The sequence below is a fragment of the Macrobrachium nipponense genome, chromosome 38, assembly GCF_015104395.2.
Source record: "Macrobrachium nipponense isolate FS-2020 chromosome 38, ASM1510439v2, whole genome shotgun sequence".
In the NCBI taxonomy this organism is placed as follows: domain Eukaryota; kingdom Metazoa; phylum Arthropoda; class Malacostraca; order Decapoda; family Palaemonidae; genus Macrobrachium; species Macrobrachium nipponense.
The window spans coordinates 48,930,929-48,940,609 of record NC_061098.1 but is presented as its reverse complement, the minus strand read 5'-3'; the positions used below and the strand labels follow the sequence as shown (position 1 = coordinate 48,940,609).

At 34.5% G+C, this 9,681-nt stretch overlaps 1 long non-coding RNA gene across 1 annotated transcript; it reads right to left on the bottom strand.

Moving 5' to 3' along the window:
- Positions 1 to 442: 442 nt before the first annotated feature.
- On the bottom strand, positions 443 to 4,842 carry LOC135209733 (uncharacterized). Its single transcript, XR_010313414.1, has 2 exons — positions 4,554 to 4,842; positions 443 to 4,079 (listed from the first exon to the last, which is right to left on the bottom strand). It is a non-coding gene; the product is annotated as an uncharacterized LOC135209733 (long non-coding RNA).
- Positions 4,843 to 9,681: the final 4,839 nt, after the last annotated feature.

Here is a 9,681-nt window from a genome sequence, read left to right as displayed (position 1 = left end):
TTCATTCAAGCATTGGTTTAAAAACTAAAATAATCATTCCTCTATATATTTGCATTTTCTGGGCATTGTTACTTTAAACTGAATGACCTCGAACATCTTGGACATCACATTCGTCAAAATCATCATGTAACTAGCTACTTGGCTGCTATGAAGCAAGAGCCCGTGCCAGTACAATGCTGGCTTAATCTAACGACGACGATGTATCTAGCAACTAGCTCTCTCTCTCTCTCTCTCTCTCTCTGGGCTTTAATGGAGTAATGCTCTCTCTCTCTCTCTCTCTCTCTCTCTCTCTCTCTCTCTCTCTCTCTCTCTGGGCTTTAATGGAGTAATGCTCTCTCTCTCTCTCTCTCTCTCTCTCTCTCGAGTTTCCTACGGTGGTAACACTGCTATTACACAGTGGCAGTCATGATAACAAATGTTGGTTTTGCATAACATTCCGGTGTTGCTGAGAAACGTGAGGGTGACCTATGCAATGTTGCTTATAGGTCTAGATGAGTTTTTACTGCAGTTTCATCTTTCATTTACTGTTGATATTTTGTAAACAGTTCTTGATATGTCAAGATTATATTTACTGTGAATATTTTCAGTATAAGGCTAGACATGTAAGGGATTAAATGTCAGAATATATTATTATCAACATTCACTCAAACTGGCTGAAACAAAAAACAGTGCTCTCCTTGTACAAGTAAGCAAAAACATACAGAATTCATGGGACTTATATAGTAAGGTGTCAGTCATATCATCAGATGCCTACAATAATCTGGACTGGTATGGATGACAAATGAAGAGAATGTGACTTTAAGTATAGGTCTTAATATTAATGACTCCATTGGAAGTTCAATTAAATACAAACTCTAAAGATGTTCCCATAAAAACTCAAGTTTGTCTGTTGCTTTTAGTCGATAGTCTGGACTTTGATTATGGTTTTCAAGATTAGTTATCACTTTTAACAAGCTATGCACTAGATACCTTTACTCAAGTACCCGGACTAGGTACCTTCAGTCACAAGTCCGAACTTACATTGATGATTTTTCAGAATCATTAATCACTTGTAGGACTCTGGCTAAAAGTTTGTCTTTGTTGAATTTTGCCAAATAAACAGTTTATTGTATCATATGCATCCATAATTCAAAACACTATTTGCAGGTATACAAAGTTCAGTAGACATTTGGGTACCCGGAAATCATCTTTTTTTGGGGGGGCGTTGCCGCTGCGGGGAAGGGTACCCTGAAAACTTATTAGTTTTTTGGGGGGAGAACCTGAGGTACCCAGAAAACTCTATTTTTTTTTTTTTTTTCTACTTCTGGAGGTGTACCCTGAAAAATTCATTTTTTTTTTATTTTTCTATTCTAATAATGGTAACCAACGATAAACGAACCTATACTTTTAAAATATATATATTTATTCACTTTCGTTTGTGCTTTTATTTCAGAGATCAATTCATTGCTACGGTCTAAGTAACTTTCTAAAACAAAACTTACTTCTGAAGAAATTTTATAAAAAAAAAAAAAATGGGACATTACGTCACCATGTTCCGCATTTCACCAGAGCTTAAAGGAAGCCTTTAAAAGATATTTCAACTGGAATAAAGGAAAAATCCACGAATCATTTATCAGGTGAACAAAACTATATCAGAAAATACCTTCCTATTTAAGAATCAGTTATTATTTTCAAGTTCCTTATTAATTTTCCTTATTGTGTGTGCAAATGTATGCATCTATACTGAAGAATCTTTTTGATAGTGTTTCTGTCATCAACACGGATTCCAGTACTTGGTCTGAGTGCAAAATAATAAATATAGAGTGTACAGGGCTTTTATCTTTATCTTTAAATCAACAATGAATCTGTTTGAATTCCCATGAACACACATTTGGATTCAGTAGTATGTAATTGTCTCTCTCTCTCTCTCTCTCTCTCTCTCTCTCTTTCTCCTCTTTCTCCTCTTTATATTACATACATACATACATACATATATATATATATATATATATATATATATATATATATAAGAAATATAAAACACCGTATCATGTTTCTCATTTACCACTAGAAGGATCCACAGTTATACTCTTGTTTAACAAGGCGAAATGTATTTGTAGAAATATTTACAAAACAGCTTAAAAAGCTTTCATCCATCCTTCTGTGGAGGTGATCACTGCACTACGAGAGACACAACAGTGGTGAAGAAATAAAAATGAATATAAACAAACTGAAACGATAAACGGATAAGCAAGGTTAAAATTTGCGAACAAGTCATTGGGTCGTATTCCTTTCCAGAATTCTCAGTGATGTGCGAGGCGGTACAAAACGTTGGTCTCCTTCAATGATATCTTGAGGGTTGCTATCCAAAATGATAGTTTGAGCTACAGAATCTGGAACAAGCGAAGGCTAATTATCTACATTCTCAGACTGAAGAAAGTAGTTCACATTTCTGAAACCCTTAATTCTGGCCTTTTTGTAAATCTCTTCGGCCTTTCCTTAAAAGTAAGCCATTTTAACCTTGTTTATTCGTTTATCGTCTCAGTTTGTTTATATTTATTTTCATTTCTTCAGCAGAGTTGTCTCATTTAGGTTGGTGATCAAGTCCACAGAAGGATGGAAGAATGCTTTTAGCTGCATTGTAAACATTTCTACAAATACATTTTGTCTTGCTAAACAAGAGTATTACTGTGGATCCTTCTACTGATACACACACACACACACACACACACACACACACACACACACACATATATATATATATATATATATATATATATATATATATATATATATATTTCTAAATTTTTTTCATATTCTTCGGTCTTTGATAGACTGGAAAAAATTCATTAAATTGTAATGCTAAAGTTGATAACAAATAATTTCTATTAAAACTTAATGCATTATTTTTTTCCATAGTTGATACATTCTCATTTTTGGAATTTTTCATAAAGAAATAATTTTTACAATATTATTATTATCTTGATAATAAATATAATTCTTATTACAGTTTCAATACATTATTTTTTTTCATAGTTGATACATTCTCATTTTTGTAATTTTTCATAAAGAAATAATTTTTAAAATATTATTATCTTGATAATAAACATAATTCTTATTACAGTTTCATAAAGTCTTATTTCTTTATTTTTCACAAACGAAAAAAAAATTAAAAATGTTATAGCACTCATAATAATGAACTTAATTTTATAATAATCTTGACAAGAAACATAATTCTTATTACAAGTTAATCAATTTTATTAATTTATTCTTCACAAAGAAAATTTTAATAATAATAAAACATTATTCTTATTACTGGTTGGTCACATCTCAATATATTTCTTTTCTATTTGTGAATTGAATTGAATATAAAAATTGGGTCAAAGGCCAAGCACTGGGACCTGTGAGGTCATTCAGCCCTGAAACAGAAATTGACAGCAAATGGGTTGAAAGGTGTAAGAGGAGGAAAAGCCCGCAGTGGCACGATGAATCAACTGTTAGGAAAGGGGGGAAAATAAGATGGAAGAAAGTGATTATGAAAGGAGGTACAGTAAAAGGAATGAAAGGGGTTGCAGCTAGGGGACGAAGGCACGCTGCAAAGAACCTCAAGTAATGCCTACAGTGCACCGCATGAGGTGAACTGACGCACTACCCGCTTACAGGTTTTTTTCTATATGTGATATTAGGGAGATACCCTTTTCAACTTACTATATATATATATATATATATATATATATATATATATATATATATATATATATGTGTGTGTGTGTGTGTGTGTGTGTGTGTGTGTGTGTGTGTGTGTGTGTGTGGACAGTTATAACAGTCAAATTTTAAAAGGCAAAATAGACCACAACTAACACAACCAAGCAGAATATCTGTAGGAGAGATGCCTTGTCCCCAACTGGGTCACCAGTAGAACTGACCAGAAGAAGCGACTCTGGACACATTCTGAACCCAATGTCCACATATCTGCGCACCTCCGGCGGGCACAGCAACCCTACCTCAGGAGGCCCACAGGGGCAAATCTTTTGGAGAAGTTCTTTCTTGTTGATTGGATTTTGGAGGTTCTTGGGAACGGACCCTTTGTGGTGGATTGTCTGTGGAGGAAGGAATAAGAAAACAAATTAGAAATTGTTGAAAGAGTGGAAGGTGGAAGAGCAGACTGGTTTTATGATCAATAACAGAAGGGTTCTCTTCAAATGATGTTACGGACACACTCAAACAAGAGCGCGCGCGCTCCTGCGAAAACCGGTTAGATTCCAAAGTGAGACGGAACGATTCTATTAAGCCTTTCTTGTTTAAACAAAAATGTTGCTTGGCAGGAGCGATGAATTTGTACCTGCTATATATATGTGTGTGTGTGTGTGTGTGTGTGTGTGTGTGTGTGTGAAAGATTACTCCCAATGACCAATCTTTGCTATGCATTTACGAAGTTTTTTTTTTTTACTTTTAACTTTTCTGTAAAAGCAGACCTACCATACAGAACTCCAAAAAGAAAAAACATAAATATGCTCACGGTTGTAACTTTAAAAGAAAATATAAATGAAAATAGGCAATCTCTTCACACTTACTATGCGGCAAACCAACTTGAAAGTTATTGGCGTCGAGTGGCACTCTTCTTCTTCCTCCTCCTTGGCGACAACTTGCAGAAATAGCAAAAGCAGAGCGCAAATGACGAGGTTCCGCAACATTTTCCTGCGCGAAATCTCTCTTCGAAAGGCTATAGCTAGCGCAAGTTCGTGTCCCACTCACTACAGGGCTGAGAAGTGTGTAAGAAGAACAGAAGAATTTGAAGGCGCGCACACTATACCTAAAGTTGATTCGAACGCTTCTTTGTATATGGTAAACTCTCGCGCAGATTGTAAACATAGCCTGAGGTAAGAATGTCTAATTATGCAACAACTGAGCCACTTGTTTTCAAAACACTCTGGACTTCAGGACCTTGCCCAGGAGGAAAACACGATTTGTATAAGAAAAATGCGAACGGCAAAGGAAAGAGCGCACACACCTCGGTGCAAAAGATCAGTAAGCTTTATTCATTTTTTTTTTATTAATTCAGATTTTACCGTAGAGTGACCCTCTTAAATTTATGCCGTCACTCACGTATTTCGAAGACCTCTGCAGAATTTATATTTTCTTATTTAGCGCCGTCCTGTAGTACTTGTTTACGTTTGAGGAAAACTGACAGTGACATACATACATACATACATACCAAATACACGAAATTCTGGCAATACGAATTAAACCATTTAAATTCTCAACCTTAACTTTTGCGGTGACCAATAATGTTAGCTCGATTTCAAAGTTTAACAGGGCACGAGTTTTGACAAAATCTCTTATTTATGATTATGATCTGTAATTCTTCAGTATTTTTCAATGCTTTCAAATGTATATTACTTTGCACACGGATCCCATCTCTAAAGGATTGCGGTAAAATTAAGCAGGAACCGCTGTTCTCTCGAACGGTATGGAGTTAAACAATGTAATATATGATTATTATTGTTTTTAACAAAGTACCCATACTGTCAGAGATAACAAAAACATAAGAAAGTCGAAATGACAAGTTCGAACAGGATGTCCCAAAGATAAGTTACCCGAGAAACGACATTCTGGACTTCTTCAAATCTTGGGGACACACATGGTCTACAGTCTACACACTTTATATAGCTAATATCCTCTCCTCTTCCGAAAAAAAGGAAAAAAATCTAGCCAAATCTCTGTCCAAACTCTCTATGAATCTCTGGGTAATACTCTACATTCTTTAGCCAATGCTTAAGTAAACATCTGAGTAAATTCTCGCCAGATCTCTGGATAAGGCCTTTCTCAGCCTCTACGTTACCAAACGCACATCAAATGTAGCCTGCATGTAACCAGAGTTAGATGCTATTTCATGTACGTACGTAATTTTCAGACTTAGTACCCGTAATAAATATCCATCATTACAAAAAATAGAATAAAAGGTTAGTAACTATTGACCTTTCATTCTTTTTTTTTTTTTTTGTAAAAATGGAAATTTAGCCTTTATTGAAAATATCCTTCGTAATGGTATACTGCAAAACGATTTTTTTTAACAAGTGTGAAGTTAGTCACTCGAAGCAGAGTTTGCACATCTGTGAACGGTTGTGCCTACATAAAATCAGCTGTCCGTGTTTTCCAATTGAAATGGCATATTTCTCCCTTGTAAACGGTATGCACTTGTCTTAGTCCATAATGTTATTTTAATGCAACAGTAAGTTATCCAGATATGCAGGACCGGATTTATAGGGGGCAATTGCCCTGAGCACCCCCGCCCCCGGCGACTCATAAAAAAATAAAAAAATTTTAAATTAAGAAATAGATAGTTGGGAAATTGTAAGATGTTGGGAAAAAAATATTTATCTATATTTTTTTTTTTTAGAAATTGTAATGATTAATGATGTAAAAGTTGCCATTAATGGCGTTAAGTTAAAGTAACAGACATTTAAACAAACGACAATGTATGACGAAGCATAATCTGCATGATTATCATTTTCATTGTGATCCTGATTTGAAGCTGTAGCTTGTAGTTCAAAATCACTAATATCCAAATATTGCATTCAAGATGTTGAAGATCGTGGCATACAGTGACAGTTACCCCAACGCGGTGTTGCCAAAGCTCACTCACTCAATCTTACAGGACAGGCAGCAGCCTCTTGCTGTGTAGGAGCAGTGAGTTATTTTGGCTCCACACAGAGCTTATACACCTTTTTCTGCATCTACACAACGATGGGCAAATCTAATGACGTCTTTGGCTGGAGAGAAACGAGTACTAACTTTGAAGTCTCTTTCAGACACTCGTTGGTCAGCAAGAGCTGATGCTACTGAAGCCCTTGTAGATGGATACAACTCTGTTTGAAATGCTCTAAAAGATATTAAAAATGGCTCGGAGCATACACCTGAAGTAAGACATGAAGCTCGAGTACTGGGGAACAAAATGAGTAGTCTTCAGACAGCTTTCATGGCTATGATCTGGAATACAATACTTGTACGGTTCGACAAAACGAGTAAAGCTTTCCAAGGCATTGATGTTGACCTGAAAAAAGTAGTTGATCTTATTGTTTCTCCCGAAAAGTTTCTAAAATCACTTAGAAAAAGGTATGAAGAGCTGGAGCTTAAGGCCGAGAATTTATGTGGCAACACAGAATACAAATCAACTAAAGAAAGGCAAGAAAGAGAAATAAGCGATATGATACAAACAACTTCAGCCTCAGAGGAAGTAGATTTTTCCCCCAGAGAAAAATTCAGATGTGGAATTTTCAATGTTATTTTAGATCAAATTATCTGTTGCCTTACAACAACGGAGGGAAGTCGTGTGCGGACTATTTTTCGAAAAACTATTATTCGAAAGGCAATTGTTCGAAAAGTTTTTTTTTTTTTCGAAAACCATATATTCGAAAACAATAATTCGAGTGCATAATTGTTCGAATACACAACTGATCGAAATACAAAATATTCGAATAAGCAGTTTTTCGAAATGAATATTATTCGAATTCATGAGTAACGTCGACTTGTTAAAAAAAAAAAAACCGACGGCAGTTTTCTACATTGGCACTCTCTCTCTCTCCCTAAGTGTAGTTATTCGAGAAACAACTCACTCGCATTGTTTGTGTTGTAATGACCTTAAAACAACTCAATCGCATTGTTTGCATTCTATTTTCCTTAAATAAAAAATAAATAAACATAAAAATAAACCGTTAAAAATTCCTTAAAACCTTAAAGTTCCCATTGTTATTTCCTATTTAGTAGAGAAGCTCTTAAACCCTATCATGGACATTTATTTGTTAAAGGTAGGCAAATGCAATTTGCAAATGACTGTAACAGTAAAAGATGTTACCGCTTCTAAAGAACATAATCATGCAGGTGATCCAACTGGCGTAGAAGTGCGGAGATTTATTGAAAAAGTGAAAGACGACGCAAAAGGTACACATGACTCCCCTCATTATATAATTGCAAATGCATCTTCGGATCTTAGCACATCTGGAGCTCAAGGATTGACAACTGCCAACAGTAGTAAGAGCTCAATTAGAAGGATTCGCTCAAAAGAAAATTGTGGACTATCTACACCCAATCATAGGAAGGATATTATAGTATTCCCAGTCGAGTATGAAGACTTTCAAGAATGATGATTTTCTTCTTTTTGACTCAGGTCAGGAAGAAGAGAGTTTTCAGTCAAAATTCGAATGCTATTAGCAATGGCATTTATCCCAGAAAAAAATTCATTGAAACTTCTGGAAATAATCTGTTACTACCGGTAATAGATTATTTTGAAGATAAATTGTGCAAAGATATGTTAAGAAAACTTCAATAAATTTAAATCAAATTAATCGTTTACTAACATTTATCCTATTGTCCTATATGGTTAGATAAAGTATGTTATAGATTCGAACAATATTCATTTCGAAAAACTGCTTATTCGAAGATTTTGTATTTCGATCAATTGTAAATTCGAACAATTACACATTCGAACTATTGTTTTCGAATATTTGGATTTCGAAAAAAAAAAAAAAAAAACTTTTCGAACAATTGCCTTTCGAATAATGGGTTTTCGAAAAATTGTCCGCAAAACGAGGGAAGCATATACCAATTGGTGTATGGCAGATTCAAAGTAGTACTCAATTTATTGATCCATCAGCTACATGGGGGAGCTAGTGTGCATAAAATGTACCTTCAGTTACTCACTGGAATTTTGAAGTAGACTACTTCCTTTAACAGAAAATCTTGGATAACATTTTCACAACCTGGCAATAAGTGAGAAAATGGCCACTTTTGGTGGCTTTGCGGCTGATTTTCCAGAGTCGATAATTACATTTACAATGCATACAAAGGCTTATATATTCACATTTTTCATTTTAAATTTTAAAAAGACAAATTTTCCACTCAAGTATTCGTCTTGATGAGCTCTTTCATAATATATAGGTTTTGTTTTGATTTGGTCAGTAACAAGGTCACAAAAATCAGGCTAAAGTGAAACTAATCGCTTTAATGCATAACAAACTAATATTTTAGCCCACATAAGGTTCATATCCATTAATACAGATACAAGATATCCATATCAATAGACTATTGATTAGGGTCATAAATTAGTAACAAAATCAAAGAAACTTAACACATAATATTTCATCTCGTCTACTCATCACAAATAGCTAGAACACTCCTTAACATGTTTGGAAATACATATTCTTTCATTTGATATACCATTTATTGCATTTAGGACAGAGTATGTGTTTACGGAAGTCACATGATGTATGTCAATTCAGTGAAATTCAGTGATTTAAAGTATGCTAGCTGAATATATGAAAATGTTTTCACCATATCCTTATAATAATATATATATACACATAATGGGAGTTTAAGTAGTTTTAGTAATAAGAATTATGAGAACAAACTATGAATTTTCTATTTACAATAGTCTACTTACATTTAGAAGTTATCTAAGTTATCAAGCTACTTTTTGCTATCTCTAAATGCATTCTGACATTGTGAACTCGAATTTTCCATCTCCTTCTACTCATCAAGATTCATGTGATCTGAGAAGAGATACCATCTTGTGTGTGACAAAATAGGCTCTCTTGATAATTCTAACAGAATGACTTGTTAGTGGTAAGTCCTCCAAATATGATCACTTTGAATGATGATACTTATGGCTTCGAAGCTAGTCCATGGTCTTCAGTGTTGTCCCTT